General features: G+C 47.3%; 2 protein-coding genes across 2 annotated transcripts in view; both read right to left on the reverse strand.

The window, feature by feature from the left end:
• Positions 1-18,975, reverse strand: part of PLCG1 (phospholipase C gamma 1) — a 431,655-nt gene that overhangs the window by 211,286 nt on the left and 201,394 nt on the right. The gene's annotated exons all lie outside the window — the stretch shown is intronic.
• TOP1 (DNA topoisomerase I) overlaps positions 1-18,975 on the reverse strand; it is a 713,073-nt gene that overhangs the window by 161,374 nt on the left and 532,724 nt on the right. The gene's annotated exons all lie outside the window — the stretch shown is intronic.

Genomic DNA, 18,975 nt, shown 5'->3' on the forward strand with positions numbered 1-18,975 from the left:
AATGTAAGTCATTCTGGCTATTATTAAAAAGTAAAAAAACTACAGATGCTGACGAGGTTGCAGAGAAAAAGGAACGCTTTTGCATGGTTAGTGGGAATGTAAATTAGTTCAACCATTGTGGAAGATAGTGTGGCAATTCCTCAAAGACCTAGAGGCAGAAATACCATTTAGCCCAGCAATCCTATTACTGGGTATATACCCAAAGGAATAGAAATCATTCTATTATGAAGACACATGCACATGTATGTTCATTGTGGAACTCTTCACAATAACAAAGACGTGTGGTACATATATACCCTGGAATACTATGCAACCATAAAAAGAAACAAGATCATGTCCTTTGCAGGGACATGGATGTCCTAACTAACACAAGAACAGAAAACCAAACACCACATGTTCTCACTTATAAGTGGAAGCTGAATGATGACAACATATGGACATCTGGGGATGGGGAACAACACACAGTAGGGCCTATGGGATGGGGCCAGGGGAGGGAGAGCATCAGGAGGAATAGCCAATGGATACTGGGCTTAATCCTAGGTGATGGGATGATCTGTGCAACAAACCACCATGGCAACAAACCTGCACATCTTGCATATGTACCCCCGAACTTAAAATAAAAGTTGAAAAAAAAATGTAAGCCATTCCTCCCAGGCCTCACTTATCTGTAAGGAGTATGTGTCTACAAGTTACATGGTGTAACTACGGAGGTGCCACCAACCCTGAGACGAGCCAGCCTGTAGGCCATGGAGTAGTCAGCTGAAATCCTGAAATCAGGAATGCAAAATGTTTATGAAACAGGTGATTTTTTAAAGAAATGCAATTTAGAATCCTTTACATGTATCTCTTAAGAAGTTGTATCTTAGAAAAATTATAAAAGAAAACCGAAGAAAGAATAAGGCCTACAGAAAAGTGGGAAGCATTTTGGCAAATGTGTTTTAGATCCTTAACTTGGCTTCAGCTGGAGTAAATGAACTAGTGAATGAATTTGTTTTTGTATAAACTTATTAGTAATAGAAAATTATTTTTGGCCGGGTGTGGTGGCTCATGTCTGTAATCCTAGCACTTTGGGAGGCTGAGGTGGGCGGATCACCTGAAGTCAGGAGTTTGAGACCAGCCTGGCCAACAGGGTGAAATCCCGTCTCTACCAAAAATACAAAAATTAGCTAGGTGTGGTGGCACGTGCCTGTAATCCCAGCTACTCAGGAGGCTGAGGCAGGAGAATCACTGGAATCCGGGAGGTGGAGGCTGCAGTGAACCAAGATCACGCCCCTGCGCTCCAGCCTCAGCGACAGAGCAAGACTCCATCTCAAAAAAAAAAAAAAAAAAATTTTTTTTTTCTTCTCTTCTCCAGCAAAACGATGTTGACAAGTATTAGAGGGAACATGGGAACACAGGGGAACTCATATGCATACACTTTGAGAGACTGTGGACTTGGAGGATGTGGCTGTAGCAGTTTGTAGGAGTTAAAATTTGGAAACAATTCAAGTGTCATCAGCAGGGGCACAGATAAATACATCGTGGTGCATAAGGCAGATGTCAGTTGTGTGACAGCCTCCTTAGTTAAAACAAATGATCTCTGTGTATTGCCATGGAAAGAACCAAAAAACTATGTAGGATTAGAAAGCAAGTTGCAACAGCATATATACAGTCTATTATTTATGGATTTATATATTGTAACAAAAGAGGAAAACACTATGGGGAACACACAGTGCTTTCATTTGTCAAAGAATGAATAAGTGCGTCTTTGCCTGGGTAAGGCCTGGTCACCTTTCAGCTCTCAGCTCAGTATGTCACTGCTTCAGGGCAGTAGGTGCCCGGACAGTGGGTCTCAGAACCCAAACCTTTCCTTTACGTCTCTGTTATAGTAGCATATTTGTGTGATTATTTCTTCCTCATAGCATTCATTCGAGCAGGGAGCCTGATCACCCTCTTCACCACAGTATTGCTAGAACTTAGCTCAGTGCCTGACACATGGTACCTACTCAATGAATTTCTGATTTCTTTCTGTTCCCCTGACTAGGTATAAGCTCCATGAAACGAAGGGGCGAGACAAGGGAGGAGTGCTGGTTTTCTTTCTCATGGAATCCCCCAAGGCTTAGCAATTAGGAGGGCAGGCTGTGGACTCAGAATTCGGGAGCTCAAATCCTGGCTCTGCCACTGCTAGCTGTGTGACCTGGGTCAAATAAACGTTGCATCTCTGAGCTCAATGTCTTTATTTGTAAAAAGGGTAAGGATGCCTTCCTTAGAGTGTTGTTAGAATTAAATGGTATAGCGTGTGAAAACAACCCACCAAAGTGCTTGGTACTGGGGCCTCATTTATTTGTTGAATGTACAAGTGCCCCCGTTGTCAGAAGCACCGGGGCTGGGGCCTGTCCTATGCAGCCAGGATGCTGCTTGTGTTTCACCCTCTGGGGCCTGTTAGGTCGTTTCTTATATTTACACCAGGTGGCGCTGTGGCCATTCTCACCGGTGATGCTCAGCCCATCGCTGGCACAAAGCTTCAAAGTGGCTTCCAGTCTGCTACCCAGCCAGAAGCCCGTCTGCAGGTCCCCAAGTGGCCGTCCCACTCTGCTTTAACTTCTCAGAGATGGGGCGCTCACTGTTCACAGGCTGGAGACGCCTTCAGGGCTGGTCTGAGCGTCACTATCCTCTGGGTTGGGGCAACTGGACCCTGGCGGTCTAGGGAAGCCCAGATGGAAAGTCATGGGCTGACCAGGGTTGGAAAGGGTTTCGGTGAGGCAAGCAAGCTGCTCAGCAGGCGCTCACTCTCAGTGTGCAAGGGTGGGACTGACCTCACTGGAGGCTTCATGAGGAAACCTTGGGGCTGGGCTGCGGCCAGTCCATGGCTTTAGACCTGCCTGTCCTCCACTCATCCATAATAGTATAGAGCACCCACCATGTCCCAGGCTCCATATGAACTCACTTGTTTCTCTTAAGAACCCTAGCTAGTAAGAACAATTATTATCTGTATTTTTCAGATAAGAGAATTGACGTAGAGACAAATTAAGAAACTTGCAGGTTAAAAGTGGCAAAGCTGAGGTTTGAACCCTGGCAGTTTGGCTCTAAGTGTCACCTCTTAGCCATCTTCTTCCACTGCTGTGCTGACCCGTCCATCCTTCCTTCCCTCCCTCTACCTGTCTCCCCATCCAGCACACATTTGCTAAGCTGTCGCTCCGTGGGGCTCAGTGGGGAGCAAAGCTGGGCACTGCCCCGGCCCTTGTGGGGTTTTCAGCCCATCAGGTGGAGACCTGGCTCTGCCATAACTTTATCCTGTGACCTTGGACAGGTCCTTTGACGTCGCTGTGCCTCAGCGTCTTCACTGTGAAATGGGAATGAGAATCCTGGCCTCGCTGAGTTTTGGGGAGGATGGAATGACTTCAACCTTCGGAGCTGCAGCCTGGCATCCGGGGGAGCATGGGAAGTGGTGGCCATGATTGTGATTGGCATCAGCATGGATAGGCTCCCTCCAGCCCACACCAGAACTGGACCCAGAGTCGGTGCCCGGTGACCATGTGGAAGCGTGGAGGAAGAAGCCAGTCAGGATAGGATGTTCCTGGGCTTGAATCTTGGCTTTGGCACTGTGAAAGTCTGAGACTCATGATTTTGGGCAAAGCGTCTTCATCTTTCTGAGTTTTCCCTTAAAAACAGGAATGACTAATACCAACCTTGTGGTGTCCTTGTGGTTGTTCTATGAAGTAACAGGCACTTGGCATATAATGGGCACCTTTGTAAAATTTCATTTCCTGTCCTCAAGAGGAATCAGATGGCTGTGTAAACCCAGGGATCAGCACATCTGGAGTTCTTGGCACCTCCCCTTCTCCCAAGGAAGGCCTGGACCTTGTGGGATGGGCTGCAGTATTCCATTGTTTTCCTTTTGCTTTCTTCCTTTGTTCTTGTTTGCATTTTATTTCTTGAGAAAGGCAGGGCGGGGGCGGGGGTGCATTTCTCAGCCACCAGTGCATAGGACTCCATGTTAGCTGTCTGTGTGCCCAAAAGAGGGCTGCATGTTGCCCTCTTAACACCCAGGGCAGTAGGAGGGTCAGTTGGTGGGTGTGGGACACTGGGGTCGCCTCTTTGCACCTGAGGCCTCCTGAGACGCCATGCTCCAGATGGCAGGGGGAAGGCTGAGGGCCGAGAGGCTGCTGAGGGCTGGGGATCCCTGTCTGGTCCCGCTTCTTCCAAGGTCTAGGGCTGTCCTGGGTGTCCTGATGCTTCTGTTGCTCCTGCTCAGAGATTAGAGCAGGGCCGAACTGTGGCCCTGCCCTCAGGTGTTGAACCCAGTTGAGATGGCAATGGCTGGTTACTCAGGGGCTGGAGTTACGACAGCTGGGCAGTGAGGAGTAGCTGCCCTGGGATCTGGCCTAGCAGGCTGGCATTATCCCTGCTCAGCATCCGTCACCCTCCCCATGCATCCCAATGCTGGAAGCCTCATAGCAGGGTCCCTTCCCACTTCTTCCTGCTGGGTGTTTCCATACACAGTGTCACTGACACTGTAGCCACACCTGCCCTTCTGTTTCAGAGAAGAGGAAACCAGGACGAGCCGTGACCCATCCAAGGTCCTGCAACAAGGAAGTATCTACATCCGGTGGAGATTCACATTCAGCTCTACCTGGCCCCTCCCCTCCCCCTCTTCTTCCGCCTCCCCTTTCCCTGCCCCCTACTCCTCCATCACTTAATTTTAATGGCCTTTTGATTGCGAGCCTCTTCTTGAAGAGAGACAAATCATTATTAATGAATTTGGATTGCTCCAGTGTAAACGAGCCAATAGGGCCCGGTGTGGGTAGCCGGCCAAGCCATGCAGGCAGTGGGCATCTCAGGACCAGGCCCTGTGGGCCACAGAGAGCCCTGGTGTAGCCTCTTCTTAGCCGTTTATTTTTCTTCCCAATTAAAGCAGGTGCTTGGCTGGAAGGGTTGTCCTTATCCTGGAGCTGGGGGGGGCGGGAGGCTCACAGAAGATCCCAGCCCCCAGGCCTGAGAGCAGAGCTCCAGGATGGCCTGGGCTCCCGCTCTCCACCCGGCAGTCCCCCTTGGCCTGGGTAAATCGGAAATGAGGGCCACTGCAGTGGGTACCAGCCCTTACCCTCCATCCTTGACTGTTTTCTTGGCAGCAAGACCTAGGGAGGCTCCCATGGCCGATTTTAGATTTGTTTTCAAAAACTGAAAGGAGAGAAATAATTCTAGCGAGAAAACAAAAACAAGACAATAAAAAACAAATAAAACCTCTTCTAAAATCTTTCAGTCCTGAGCCTTATCCCCACTCTGTGTGCACTTTCCGGTATTTGACCGCCTTTGCCACCAGTCCCTGGTGCTGGGAACTTGAACTAGCCCCAAAGCTTGTGAGTCCCTGTCTTCTACCGTGGAATGGGGATTACATTATACACATCTCTGGGTTTGGGAGGTGATCGAAGGAGATAGGGGAAAGGGATGCATTTTGTAAATGAGGACTTCTGATGATAATTTTATCATAGGCAGGAGACAGACACACTCACACGCCCCCAAATCATTAATGGGGCCTCCCTCTGAAGGTGCTCCTTGCTTCTTGAGACGGGCATGATTACTCAGTAGGTTCTGTGTAATTATTTAATCAAGCCCCAGCGAGTCCTCAAGTCCTCGGTGTGGAGCTGGGCGGCTGACCAGGCCCCAACCTCCCCTCCTCCCACAAGGAGGCGTAATCAGAGACACTGAGAGGGAGGAGAAACCCCAAGCACTTCTTTTCTTTGTGCAACAACTGGGCTGTGTGGGAGGGACAGCCGGGAGGGAGGGGGCCAGGTCACCTTGGGGCTCTCCTCAACAGAGGACAGGGCAGGAGGGGTCTTTAGAGACCTGTTTTTGCGTGCCTTTCTCTTTGAGGACACTGAGGACCAGAGAGGAAAAGCCAGCAGGTCCCATGGTTCCCCAACTGCAGACCTGGCTTCTACCACTCATTCCCTCCCTCCCTCCCTCCCTCCCTCCCTCCCTCCCTCCCTTCCTTCCTTCCTTCCTTCCTTCCTTCCTTCCTTCCTTCCTTCCTTCCTTCCTCCCTTCCTCCCTCCCTTCCTCCCTCCCTTCCTTCTTTCTCTCCTTCTCCTTCTTGACCCTCCTTTCCCATTGATTCCCTTCCCTTCCCTTCCCTTCCCTTCCCTTCCCTTCCCTTCCCTTCCCTTCCCTTCCCTTCCCTCCCTTTCCCTTCCCTCTCCTCCTTTCTCTCTTACTGTGAAAGTACCGAACAGATGGCTGGGTGCAGTGGCACAGGCCTGTCATCCCAGCACTTTGGGAGGCTGAGGCCGGTGGGTCACCTGAGATCAGGAGTTTGAGACCAGCCTGGCCAACATGGTGAAACCTCATCTCTACTAGAAATACAAAAATTAGTTGGGCATGGTGGTGGGCACCTGTAGTCTCAGCTACTTGGGAGGCTGAGGCAGGAGAATTGCATGAGCCCGGGAGGTGACGGTTGTAGTGAACCGAGATGGCATCACTGCACTCCAGACTGAGTGACAGAACGAGATTCCTTCTCAAAGCAAACAAACAAACAAACAACAAAACAGTACTGAACAGATGCATGCATTCTCATAGTCAAACATGCAGATCATACGACAAAAGCAAAGGTCTCCCCTGATCCCTCTCTTCCCCCCGGCCACATTCCCACTCCCCTCCTCAGAGACAACCCCAGCTCCCAGTCCAGACTTTCTTCTATGCATTCATACATTTATCTAAGTTCCTACGGAAGTTCTAGTTAGGTGTTTACTTTGGTTCATGTAAACCTTCCTGACAGTGCTGTCTAGACCAGTTCTCACTGTGAGGGGTGGGAAAGCGGGGTGGGGAGGGAATTTTACTCCGCAGGAGACATTTGACACCATCTGAAGACATTTTTGATCATCACGACTGGGGAGGGAGGTGCTCCTGGCATCTAGTGTGTAGAGGCCAGGAGCGCTGCTAAACAGACTACCTTGCCCCAGACAGCGCCCACCATGAAGAATAATCCAGCCCAAAATGTCAGTAGTGCCAAGGTTGAGGAATCTTGGTCTGGAATGTTCTCAGCTTGCTTTTTTTCTAATAATAATAATGATTAATAATAATAACATATCTTGGAAATCCTCACAGGTTAGGCAGTATCTTTCTCTCATTCTGATGACTTCTATGTCTTCTTTTGACTACATCACAGTTCATCCATGTCATCCCCTTTTGATTGATTTCAGGTTGCTTCTGATTTGGGGGGATTAATGGAAATATCCTTGTTCTTCCCTGGTTTAGATGCCTGGGCATGGGATTGCTACGTCAAAGAGGTAGTTATGGGTTGATTGATTAACTAAGTCTTCATATAGTGCTTCTATTTTAAATACAACAGGCACTTATTTATTATTATTATTTTGAGATGGAGTCCTGCTCTGTTGCCCAGGCTGGAGTGCAGTGGCAGGATCTCAGCTCACTGCAACCTCTGCCTCCCAGGTTCAAGCGATTCTCCTGCCTTAGCCTCCTAAGTAGCTGGGATTATAGGCATTTACCACCATGCCGAGCTATTTTTTTTTGTGTTTTTGGTAGAGATGGGTTTTCGCCATGTTGGTCAGGCTGGTCTCAAACTCCTGACCTCAGATGATCTGCCCGCCTCGGCTTCCCAAAGTGCTGGGATTACAGGCCACAACATACACTTATTTTAACTTTGATAGATATTCTGTGCTCTTCTGCCAAGGCCGTGCCAGCTGACCCTCCTTTCCTACCCCAAAGCCAAGGTTTCAAGGAAAATGAGACAAACAAAAGTTTTGAGTTATAGTTACTATGTCTTTAAGAGGACTAAAGGAAACTCAACCTTCCTAGGGTGGATGGGGGCCCAGTCTTGCCAGCCCCAATGCCAGCCCTTGCCATAGGCCCCCCAGCATGTAGCTGGCAAGGGGCAGACTTGTCCACCCCCTGCAGCATGCCGGGGAAGAACTGGGACAGGCTGGGAGTCTCCGTTTTGCAGATAAGGCTCAGTGAGGCTGTGTGATTTGCCCACCAGCTCCGATAACTCACATGCTCCTAGAGCCCCTAGTGGGACGCCCATGGGTTGAGCAGAGGGACAGCAGGTGTGCAGAGTGAGACTGGGCTATGGTTATGGACACTGGAACTTCTCATAGTTACATCACCTGAATACCCTACCAGGTCCCTCATAGCCCTGGGGCCAGGGTTGCCAGGTTTTATAGGCCATCCATGCAATATTTGGGACATTCTTACCCTAAAAAATTGTTCAATGTTTATCTGAGATTTGAAAGTAACTGAGCAACTGTGTTTACCTGGCGACCCTGCCTGCTGTTCTCTGCACCGTGTCTTCTCCATGGATAAAGGGGGAGGAAGGGGCAAATGGCTGGGATCAGACAACCTCTCTGTTTCTCACCTACCCCTTTCTCCCTTCTCTCCCACTTCCCTCAGAGGCCGAACATCCATATTCGACAGCTTGTTCTTGCCTATATGTGAATGGCAAGGCTGGAACAGAAGGCGGCAGACGTGTCCAGGGCAGCACTGATGGCCGGACTGACCCCACCTCCCCGCATCGTCCATACTTAGAGCCAGCGGCCACTGCAAGTGTAATTAGTTAATAAATCATCCCAAGTGATAAATAGAATGATAGATGCAGGTTTCACTTGATCACTTTTTTATTAAGGAGAAATAAATCAGCGCCACATTGTTGCTATAAACCTTTCAAACTGGTCAGATCCTGGCTGGTAGAAGCTGATTAACATGGCCACGTGTAGAGACCATTTGTAGCTGATCATCGAGATCAATCAATCCCTGTCAAGTTCCCTTCTTAGAAGAGGTGGCAGAAGCCAGGTGCTGTTCCTCCATCCACTGCTCCTGTGGTTTCCTGCTGCAGGGGCACTGGGGGGAGTGTGAGCGTGCTTTGGTGCCAGACAGCCCAGATTTGAATCCCAGTTGAGCCACCAACCAGCTGTGTGACCCCAGCTAGCTGTCATCCCCTCTCTTGGCCTCAGCTTCCTCTTCCTGAACAAGAGCCTGACACCAGGAACTTCCTTAGAGAGTTGTTCTGAGCACTGTGGTGTCAAACTTCTTGGTTTCAGGACCCTATTATGCACCTAAAAATTGTTAAAGACCCCCCAACCCCATGAACTTTTGTTTATGTGAGCTCTATCAATATTTACTATATTAGAAATTAAAAGACAAATTAAAAAAATTACTTGCTGACTTAAGCAGTCATAAGCCCAATACATATCAACATAAATAACATTTTTATTGAAGACATAACTGTATTTTCTAAAGTAAAAAGAATGTGAGAAGACTGTCATTGTACTCTATTTTTTTGTAAATTTTTAGAATCTCATACCTACTTCTTCTTTTTTTTTTTTTTTAGACAGTCTCACTCTGTTGCTCAGGCTGGAGTACAGTGGCTCGATCTTGGCTCACTGCAACCTCTGCCTCCTGGGTTCAAGTGATTCTCATGCCTCAGCCTCCCAAGTAGCTGGGACTACAGGCACGCACCACCAAGCCTGGCTATTTTTTTTGTATTTTTAGTAGAGACAGAGTTTCACCATGTTGCCCAGGCTGGTCTCCAACTCCTGAACTCAAGCAATCCGCCGGGCTCGGCCTCCCTAAATGCTGAGATTACCGGCAAGAGCCACTGCACCTGGCCTCATATCTGCTTTTGCATTCAATCCATTCTAAGTTGTTTTGGTTCAAGGTTATGAAGAAAATCCGGTCTCATTTCAATATGCGGTTAGGAAAGGAAGGAAGGATTTTAATAGTCTTTTCAGGTAATTGTGGCTATATCAAGCAGCCTCTGGAAAACTCCTCCATATATCCATGGAAGAATGAGAGTAAAAAGGCAAATAGTATCTTAGCATTATTATGAAAACAGTTTTGACCTTGTGGACCCGCTGAAAGGGTTCCAGTGGCCCCCGGGGTCCCCAGACCCCAGTTGGAGAACCACTGAAATGAAGACAGCCTGGAGAAGGGCCTGGACACAGAGGTGGTCCTCTGGAGACGCTGAATCCTGTCCGTGGCCTATGTCTTGCTAGGTCTTAAAGAGCCTACTTTCCTCTCCTCCCACACAGCCTCTATGGAGGTAGTGCTGATGTCTTCCTGTGCTCACCCAGGTCCTCTGCCCACCCCCTCCCCCTGCTCTGGCCCTGGGCGCTGACCTGTGAGTGCATTACAAGCTTCCAACTTCTGGAATGGGTTCAAGCAATGGGAGATTCTAGCTGGACAGTGGAGGGTGGGAGGACAGTGAGGTTTGGGGCATTTATTTCTCCAGCTCCCTCCCTACCAGGTTGCTGGCTGAAGCCACAGCTACTGTTAGCAGTCCCTTCTCTCCCCAGGCTCCACTAACTGCTCTCTTCCTTGTCCCTGCAGACCTCGGTGTGGTAAGGGCTCCCCACTGTTGCTGTCCCTGGAGTGTGGCACCATCCTGGGGTTTTGTTCACTTAAAAAAAAAATTAAACTCTCCTTAATTGCTACCTGTTTCCTGTGAGATTCTGACTGATGCATGGTTTTCTGGGAAAACGTCTGTTTTTGGATAAAACTGGAGGAAATACACTGAATGAGGAATGTGAGTAACTCCACCCCATCCAATTGCATGGGCTTCACGGTTTGGTTTACAAAGTGCCTTCCCAGCCTTCGTTTATGAGTTTCTCAGTAGAACCTCTAAGAGACCAGGCTCAGAGAGGACAGACTTGCCTAAGGCCACACAGTGGTGAAATGGTCTTGGCTTGTGGGGTCCTGGATGCCCTTGTGACCTACACTACTTCCAGGAGCTATGTGGGTCTTTGAGGATCCCTTCCTCCTGGTCCCCCCTTGCCGTGGTTGTATCTATCCTGGAACCCTCTGTCCAAATCCTTCACCCCATCTTCTGCAACCACAGCAAGCATTTGTATCAGGTCCTTCCAGCCTCCTCCTAGCTGAGTGCTCCTTAGCTGGTGCTACACCTTTAGCTCTGCCCCTAGCATGGCCTACAGAAGGCTGATGCTCATGTGCCCAGGGCCCATATCTGCCTCAACCATTTTCCCTGCTCTTGACCAAGCCTCCTCTCTTTTCATGACTCCATGCCTTTGCCCATGTTCTTTCTTCTCTCACCTGTCTTCTCTGGACAGACATGTGCTCATTTTTTGTCTTCTGGAAAGCCTCTCCTGACTTTGGCTCTTCGTTCTTCCCTGCAGAACTAAGTTCTTCCTCCTAGGTGCTCCCAGAGCTCTGTGCACATCTTGGATGTGTCAGCATTACCCCTTGCTATAGCACCTTTCTCCCTGCTTCTCTTTTTCCTCCTAATTCTTCTTCCTTTTTTGTTCCCGCCCCACCCCCCATTTCTTACCATGCTCCTGACCCCTCAATGTGTGTATCAGTTAGCTACTGCTGTGTAACAAACCATTCCAAAATTTTGTGGTTATAAACAATGGCTGTTTATGTAATTCATAATTCTGTGGGTCAGCTGGGTGGTTCTGCTGATCATTGCTGGGCTTGGCTGAACAGTTTTACTAACTCTCAGCTGGGGATCCCTCATGTGTTATTGATTGTTGGCTGACCTAGCACAGCCTGGGCTAGGATGACTCATTTCTGCTCTATGTGGTCTCTCACCCTCCAGCAGGCTTGGCCAAACTTGTCCTAATGGTGGATGAGCAGGGTTCCAGGAGAAGAAGCAGAATCATGCCCGGCTGCTTGAGGCCCAGGCTCAGAACTGGCATAGTGTCACTTCCAGCACATTCTATCAGGCAAAGCAAGTCACCAGGCCAGCCCAGATTCAAGGGATGGGAAAATAGACTTCACCTCTTGATGGGAGGAGCAGTAAAGTCACATTGGAAGGGATGTGGGTACAAGGAAGGAAAAAAATTGGGCCACCTTTGCAATAAATCTATCACAACTAAAGCTAGCTGAGAGAAGATTCTAATGCTCATGAGTAATTTTTATAGTCCAAACTCTTGGCCATGGCCTACAAGTCCCTGTATGAACTAGCCCTGCCAACTTCCTCATCCTTAGCTTGCACCACGTTTCAGCCACATTGGACTTTTTTTTTTTTTCCAGTGCCTTGTCCTTAAAATGCTTCCTCCTCCCACAGTGCTTTTACATATGCTGATTTCTCTGCTAAGACTACTCTACTTTAGTGTTTCCCTTAATTAATGTACCCCCTCCTTTGCATTTCAGCTCAAGCCCTTCCTGATTTCCCTGGCTAGGTTGAATCCTTTTATTATAGACTCTCAGAATACGACATACTTTGCTTTTTACAGTTGCAGTTTTAAGTTTGTTTTCATTTAACAAACACTTACATGGAGCTTACCATGTACCAGGCACTATTCCAAGTGTATTATAAATATTAAATCATCTAATCTTCAATACGTTTTTGGGGCAACTAATTATTATTATTATTATTATTATTATTATTATTATTTATGTTTTTAGAGACAAGGTCTTGTTCTGTCACCCAGGCTGGAGTGCAGTGGCACCATCACAGCTCACTGCAGCCTTGAACTCGTGGGCTCAAGTGATCTTCCCGCCTCAGCCTCCCGAGTAGCTGGGACCACAAGCACACATTACCACACCCAGCTAATTTTTAAATTTTTTGTAGAGACAGAGTCTCACTACATTGTTTAGGCTGGTCTCAAACTCCTGGCCTCAAGCAATCCTCCTGCCTCGGCCTCCCAAAGTACTGGAATTACATTACATAGGCACATGGCCTATTATTTTCCCCATGTCACAGATGAGGAAGCTGAGGCACCAAGAGGCTGAGTGACCAAGCCAAGGTCACACAGCTGTTAAAGGATGGAGCAGGAATTTATGTTATTTATATTTTTTCCATTTTCAGAGTGTAAGCTGATGGATGGATGGAGCAGGAGTTCAAATTCCAGGAAGTCTGGGCTCCACTACCCCTCCTGTCTCTCTCACTATACTGTGATTATTCGTTTCAAATCTGTTTGCCCAACCAGAGTGTGAACCTGGTGAAGGCAGAGACCACATTTGTTTGCTGACAATTTTGCCTCCCCAGGGTCTGGCACAGCATCTGGCACACACTAGGTGCTCAACAAATATTTGTGGAATGAATGAACTGGAGACATCAGCCACTGACGAAGGGACTTTCTGTAGCTCCTTTGAATTGCGGGGTCCTGAGACTCTCTGCAGCCTGATTTCTTCCTTGAGGGATGCTTCTCATGCCGTGGGGCCCCTCCTGCAGGCCTACAGCCTCCACTCTGCTGAAATCCTGAATCCCAGAAACATCCCTTTGCATAGACATCTCTGGCAGCTGCTTCCCCTGCAATGGCCCCGAGGAAGTTTCGACAATGCCAATTCCCACCCGCGTTGCAGCCACCCCTGAATGAATGACCCTGCTAAGAGTGCAGTTTTCTCTCCCTCTTGCCCTAACTTTGATTTGATCAGGCCAAATCTGAAATGATGTGTGAAAGTAATGATATTTTGTAATTAAATCTCTGGTGACGGCCACTGCAATTTGTGCTACATGCATTGTTCATAAGGAAAAAACGCATCAATTCATTTTCTGACTGGCTACTCCAGGGACTGGCAATTAGGAGCAGCTCATCTCTCGTTGCCTCGCATATTAAAGAGCTACTGAAACGCAAAGAGAATTTGGGAGGGTTTTCTTTTTCTTTTTTTCCCAACCTTCTAATAATGTTAGCTTAATTAGGGAGGCTCAGTGATAAAGGGAAAGTTTTGGATGATTTGAGCATAGTGTGGTGGAAGGAAGAGAAAGAACAAATAAAGAGAAATGAAAGTGTCAGGCACAGGGGCTGTGATGGCTGGAATATTAGGAAGATTCTACCTAGTAAGGCTTGACTTCGTGGGGTCAGGCTGGGCTGTGGCTAAGAACAGGAGGGCACCAGGGCATCCTGGGTGCCACAGATCTAAGCTAAGTGCTGCTTCCTTCCACTCTGGCAAGATCTTTTCTTTTGCATTCTTAAAAAAAATGTATTTATTATTGAGCCTTGGAGTGTGTCACTTGCCCTGCAAATGATGGCCCATCCATCCTCTAACTGGTTACTGCTGTTGGCATCTTCGCTGGACCAAGGTACTGAAAGTCAGTTCCATCATTTTTTTAAAGAAGTCTTTATTTTTTGTTTTTAGAGCATTTTTAGGTTCATAGCAAAATTAAGTGGGAAGTACAGGGTTCCCACATTCCCCTACCCCCACCCTTACACAGAGCCTCTCTCATGATCAGCATCCTACTTGGGAGTGGTACATTTGTCACAATCAGCAAACCTACCTTGACACATCAGTGTCACCCAGGGTCCATAGTTTCCATGAGGGTTCACTCTTGGTGTTGGCTATTCTATGGGTTTTGACAAATGTCTGATGACTTGTATCAGCATTATAGCACCATATGCAATAGTTTCACTGCCCTAAAAATCTTCCGTGCTCTGGTATTCATCCCTCTCTGGCAACCTCTGGTCTTTTTATTATCTCCACAGTTTTGTCTTTTCCAGAATGTTACATAGTTGGAACCATACAGTGTGTACCCATTTTGGATTGGCTTCTTCCACTTAGTAACATGCCTTTAGGGACATCCCTTTTCCAAGCTCATCCCTTAGAGCCCAGGAAAGCCTTTTCCCTGATCTCCACTCTTCATGTGTCCAAGCCTTTGGTTCTGTCTGTGCAGACCCCAGTAAGGACTTAGTCTGTGTGCTGATTGCCTGAAGGTGTGGGCAGAGTTGGAGATGAGAGGGATAGGGATCACGGAGGATGGATTGAGGAATGGGGATGGAAGTGGGGTGCGGTGAGGGCCCAGCTAGAAAAACAGGGAGGTTTGGGACCCCTGGATCTAAGATGAAGAAGGGCAAGACCAAATGCTGAAGTAGATTTAGTCAACATTATTTTTGCTTCTAGAGTCTTCCAGACAAGGTGCTGGTCTAGTGGTTTCACGAAAACTTTTAATTTGGCGCCTGCAATAACCGTGCTGCTCAGAGTGAGATGATTAGTGCAGCCCATTTCACAGGAAAAGAAACTGAGGCTCAGGGAGGTAAGGAGCTATGCCCAAATCTGACAGCCAGCAAGACAGTGCCAGGTTTGAATTCCAGGTCTGTCAGATACTAGGCCAGGGCAGAACTTTCTATGATGGTGGAAATGTTCTAGATCCGCACTGCCCAGTATGGTACCCACGAGCCACATGTGGCTACTGAGCACTTGAAATGTGGCTAGTGAGACTGAGGAACTGAATTTTACATTGTATTTAATTTTTTTTTTTTTTTTTTTTTTTTTGAGACGGAGTCTCAGGCTGTTGCCCAGGCTGGAGTGCAGTGGCGCGATCTCGGCTCACTGCAAGCTCCGCCTCCCGGGTTCCCGCCATTCTCCTGCCTCAGCCTCCTGAGTGGCTGGGACTACAGGCGCCCGCCACCGCGCCCGGCTAATTTTTTGTATTTTTAGTAGAGACGGGGTTTCACTGTGGTCTCGATCTCCTGACCTTGTGATCCGCCCGCCTCGGCCTCCCAAAGTGCTGGGATTACAGGCTTGAGCCACCGCGCCCGGCCTGTATTTAATTTTAATTAATGTAAATTTAAATAGCCACATGTGGTTGGTGGCTTCTTATTGGACCACACAGCTAGACCCTTGGAGATCTTGGTGCAGCTCCCTAGCTGCCCCCAGCCCATGAGTTTCCCAGCACAAATGGCAACATCATGACTAATCTCCTTACAGCTGATCTCCATGGGAGCTCCAGGAAGGAGGATCTGGACTCATCCTTTGCACACCCCACTGTGCCACACTCAGAGCCTGTTAGGAAACAAATCTTCTACTAATACTTTTTGAATAAACACCTGCTTGTGCCATGGGCGTAGTCTGCAGAATTTCAATGCATCTTTTCAACAACTCATTGCAGTGGCTTCCATTACTATTCCCATCTGATACTAGAGGACAGAGAGGCTCAGTGAGGCTCACTGACTTCTCCTAAGTCACACAGCTGGTAAATATCTGGACCAGATTTGGAGCTTAGGCATCTCTGCTCCAAAAGCCCATTCTCTTTTCATGCAGCAGGCACAGGGACCAGTTTGGGGTGGATCTCCACCACAGCTGCTAACCCAATGGTCCCAAAGGTATTGTTCTTACCCCTGTCTTAGCAGATATTGACTCAAATGCAAGCAGTTTATCTGGGAGATAAAGGCAATGCAGGTAAGGGAGGGAGGAAGTGAGACAGGGAGGAGAAGATAGACAATAATGAGGCCATCATCCTGTTAGCACTCCTGGGGTGGTTGAGGCTTAATCGTGCTGGGGAACTGTGGGGGTCTGTATGGACTACACCATAGAGTTATTCCACCCATAGGGTGAGGGAGTTAGGGTATTTGTCTACCAACTTTCACCATGCATTGGTTGAGAACTGCTTTGGGTGTGTGCATGGCACTTCTGGCCTGCCACAGAGGTGGGCAAAGTGGCTTCTGTGGACAGAGAAAGTCCTCAGGCAAAGAAATTACAAAAAAACCTCAGAACGTTGGGAAAATCCCTCAGCCTCGGCCAATCCCCTGGTCACTATAAGCACCATTTCACCAGAAGGTAAGATGATGCTTTTCTTATGAGTGGTTCATCCCAAGTCCTCCATCACCCTTAGAGACCCTGGGTTCCCTTTTAAGGAGTTTAGCCGTAATGAAGCAGATGGTGCTTTGCTGATGATCTTTGGAAACTGGGATGTATTTGCAATTCAGAAAAGGGGCACTGGGATCTTTGCATATGTATAAAGAAGGTGTTTTCTGAAAATCATAAGGGTGTAAATAAGGTTTAGGTGAATGTTTAAATCTACTTGGGGGACAAACTTTTAGGGAACATTCTCACGGTCTTTAGGAGTACCTGTCAGCATAATAAACAACTCATGGATTACAAATTGTTCTTCTAGTTCATTAAAGTATGCTCCCTAATCACTGATCGAAGGCAACTCCTAGTCTAGTTCAAGTAACTGTAAACACAACTGTAAGATTTGGTGCTAAAACTAGCGTGATCTCCCCACATTCTGAATTCACGTTGGAACATAACCCTTCTGGCCAGATCATCTTCACTGTTAAACTTTTCAGATTTAGTTTTCCACCCTGGTCCCACGTTTTAAAGGAGTTAGAAGCTATAGTCAACCCTTGGTAGACATTTTGTCAGAGGCATTTGAACCAGAGCAACTCCATCTTGAATAGCAGCTGAGTAAAATAAGGCTGAGACCTTACCAGTCTGCATTCCCAGGAGGTTAGGCATTCTTAGTCACAGGATGAGACAGAAGGTTGGCACAAGATACAGGTCATAAGGACCTTGAAGATAAAATAGTTTGTGGTAAAGAAGCAGGCCAAAACTCACCCAAATCAAGATGGTCATGAAAGTGACCTCTGGTCGTCCTTACTACTCCTTATACGCTAATTATAATTCATTAGCATGCTAAAAGACATGCCCACCAGCACCATGACAGTTTACAAATGCCATGAGAACCTCAGAAAGTTACCCTATATGGTCTAAAAAGGGGAGGAACCTTCAGTTCCAGGAATTGCCTGTCCCTTTCCCAGAAAACTCATGAATAATCCACCCCTTGGTAACATATAGCCAAAAACTAACTATAAGTATACTTAGTCAAGCATTCCATTCCACTGCTCTGCCTATAGAGTAGCCATTCTTTATTTCTTCACTTTCCTAATAAACTTGCTTTTAATTTACCTTATGGACTCACCTCAAATTCTTTCTTGCTCAAGGTCCAAGAACCCTCTCTTGGGGTCTGCATCAGGACTCCTTTCCGATAACACTTTCATCTCGGGTTCTTACTTCTTGATGCCCCCCATTTCAAAACTAACATTTATTTAGCATGTACTAAGTGCTGGTTCTCAATTAGTGTCTTTTAGTTCATTTCAACCTGACTGCAAACTTGTAAGGGAAGTGTTCACCCTTCCATTTTTCACAAGATGAAACTCCCTGGGGGAAGTGAGCAGGAAAATTTCAGGGAATGTTCATGGGATGAAAGCTGCCTGATAACTGGGATTTAGACTAATGGTTCTAGACCTGAGCTGCACAGTTAAGTCACCTGGGAAACTTAAAACAAAACAAAACAAAAACTGATGTCCACAGACTGAGCAGCATGGTGAGACACCATCTCTAAAAAAAAAAAAAAAAAAAAAAAAAAAAAAAAATTATCCAGGCATGGTGGTGTGTAGTCCCAGTTACTTCGGAGGCTGAGGTAGGAGGATCGCTTGAGCCCAGGAGATCAAGGCTACAGAGACTTGTGATCATGCCAGGTGTCAGGTGAGTCGAACACAGGCAGAACTGAGAATGACAGCGTTAGAAAACACACAGCCTTTTTCCTGATGCTGAATCCTAACACCCAGTGTAGTGAAATTGATGTGGACTTCAGAGCCAGGCAGACCTGAGTTCGAATCCTGGCTCTGCTATTAATACATATTGGCTGTGATTTTAGACGAGGTAGCTAGTCACAAGGAATCTCCTTTTTGAACTGACAATGGCAATGGTGATAATGATGATGATGATAATACTAATGATACTTGCAGGGTTGTTCTGAAGAGTCAGTGGGGTGCTCAGATATCCAGGAAGTGGGGTTTCCTTCATTAAATACCATATTCCAAACCTTTTCCAGCCTTGTCTGAGGTGACCTGGGCCTCACCCCGCCTGGAAGTCTGTGGCTGACCTCAAGTCCGAGTGCTGGCCATCTCTTTGGAAGCCATCCTCTTTGCTGATGCCCGGGATGTGCTCAGCCGTGCCCATCTTCTCCTGACGAGGATGGTATCGACATTTCAAAACAGTTTAATTATTCTGCGGCTGCCTGGCTATTAGCTGCGACAAGAGAGCTCAGGGCTATTTTTCAGCATTAATTTTCCATTTGAAATGAATTCCTTTTGGTTACACTTTTTAAATGTTTCTTTTAATTAGACGCAATTACTTCAGAAGAATTGCTTTTATTCCTCAGCCTGAGATCCCAGTGATAAAGTCGCTATCTGGCCCCACCGAACGGCCGGGACGCCTCATTTAGTCGCTGCACTAAAGTATATTGAACTAGGAAATTATACAGCGAATCAACTATTAATTCCTTTTATGATCGCTCACTCT

Source organism: Macaca thibetana, chromosome 10, assembly GCF_024542745.1.
Source record: "Macaca thibetana thibetana isolate TM-01 chromosome 10, ASM2454274v1, whole genome shotgun sequence".
Lineage (NCBI taxonomy): Eukaryota > Metazoa > Chordata > Mammalia > Primates > Cercopithecidae > Macaca > Macaca thibetana.